This window comes from Apium graveolens, chromosome 8, assembly GCF_009905375.1.
Source record: "Apium graveolens cultivar Ventura chromosome 8, ASM990537v1, whole genome shotgun sequence".
Lineage (NCBI taxonomy): Eukaryota > Viridiplantae > Streptophyta > Magnoliopsida > Apiales > Apiaceae > Apium > Apium graveolens.
The window spans coordinates 172,118,270-172,120,272 of NC_133654.1; the positions used below are offsets into that span (position 1 = coordinate 172,118,270).

The 2,003-nt window shown below is 41.3% G+C and overlaps 1 non-coding gene across 1 annotated transcript; it reads left to right on the plus strand.

The window, feature by feature from the left end:
* Positions 1–1,420: 1,420 nt before the first annotated feature.
* On the plus strand, positions 1,421–1,528 carry LOC141681770 (small nucleolar RNA R71). The gene has a single exon (XR_012559194.1). It is a non-coding gene; the product is annotated as a small nucleolar RNA R71 (small nucleolar RNA).
* The last annotated feature ends 475 nt before the right edge of the window (positions 1,529–2,003 follow it).

The window sequence follows — 2,003 nt, forward strand, 5'->3', positions numbered from 1 at the left end:
ATCCTTCTCGAAATCAAAAATTACAAAATCAGCAGGAAAGATGAGTTTATCCACATTGACCAAGACATCCTCCACAATGCCTCGTGGATATGCAATAGATCGATCGACCAACTGCAAGGTCATATAAGTAGGCTTTGGATCAGGTAAGTCCAACTTCTTGAAGATTGACAAGGGCATCATATTGATGCTAGCTCCCAAGTCACATAATCATTTGACAAATGACACTTTTCCAATGGTACAAGGAACAGTGAAGTTTCCAGGATCTTTAAGCTTCGGAGGCAACTTTTGTTACAACACAACACTGCATTCCTCCGTAAGAGCAAATGTCTCTAAGTCATCAAGCTTCACTTTCCGAGAGAGAATACCTTTCATAAACTTCGCATAACTAGGCATATGTTCAAGAGCTTCATCGAAAGGTATGTTGATATGAAGTTTCTTGAACACCTCCAGAAAATTCTCAAACTGCTTATCCAGCTTTTTCTTCTGCAGCCTCTTAGGAAAATGAGGTGGAGGATAGATCTGTTTCTCCCCTTTATTACCCTCAGGAGGAGTGTGTTCCACAGTAGTCTTCCTTGGTTCCACTTCTACTTCCTATAGCACTTCTTCTTCGGCCATAGCTTCTTCTTCCGAAACTTGAGATTTTTTAGAATTTGCAACCTTCCCAGACCTCAATGTAATTGCCTTAACCTTCTCCTTACCTTCCCCCTTTCCTGGCACTTCAGTATCACTAGGGAGTGTACCAGGTTCACGATTTAGCAAAGCGTTGGAAATTTTTCCAATTTGATTCTCCAAGGTCTTGATAGAAACCGCTTGACTCTTGCACATGAGCCTCAACTCCTCCAATTCGGATTTTTCATTAGATTTTTATAGTTGGAGTTGTTGTCTTGGTGCACATTGTGGTTGCTGAAAACTAGGAGGATTGTATTGTTTTGCTGCATACTGCTGATAAGGTTGCTGAACCACATTTTGAGTATTGCTCTAGCTGAAGTTAGGATGATTGCGGTTGTTGGGATGATAGGTGGCTGGAACTGGTTGCTGTGACCTCTGAAAGTTGCTCACGAACTGAGCTGATTCACTAGAAATAGCACACTGCTCCATCTCATGGGCACCAGTACAAAGCTCACAGACACTAGTGATCTGATTAATTCCATAATTAGCCAAAGAATCCACCTTTATCGTCAAAGCCTTAAGCTAAGCAGCTATAGCAGTAGCTGCATCTACCTCCAGAATTCATGCTACCTTACCTTGAGGTAGTCTCTGAGTTGGGTTCTGGTATTCATTGGTAGCCATCAGCTTAATCAATTCATAAGCTTCATCATAGCTTTTAGCCAATAAGGCTCCTCATGATGCTACATCAAGCATGGGTCTAGAAGTTGCACCCAATCCATTATAAAAGCAGTTAATGATCATCCATTCAGGCATCCTATGGTGAGAACACTTTCTAAGAATCTCTTTGTAGCGATCCCAAGCCTCACATAAAGATTCTCCAAATTACTGAGCAAATTGAGTAAATGTGTTTTGTATTGCAGCAGTCTTCGCCATAGGAAAGAATTTAGTTAGGAACTTTTGAGCAAGATCCTCCCATTTGGTGCTAGACCCTGGTGGTAGAGAATGTAACCAGCACTTAGCTTTATCCCGCAGAGAGAATGGGAAAAGTCTCAACTTAATAGCATCTTCAGAAACTCCATTGAACTTAAAAGTGTCGCAAATCTCGATGAAATCTCTGATGTGCATGTTGGGGTCTTCTGTCGGAGAACCCCCAAACTGAACTAAGTTATGTATCATCTGAATCGTGCTCGACTTGATCTCAAAGGTGTTAGCCGAGATGGCTGGTCGGACAATGCTAGACTAAATATCATTAATCTTCGGTTGAGAGTAATCCATCAAAGCCTTCATATTCGCTTCTGGTTCTCCCATTGTAATAAGAGCTTCTTCTTCAACTTTCTCATCGACAAGAACTTCTTCAAAAACTTCCTTAGCTACTACAACTTCTTCCTCAACTT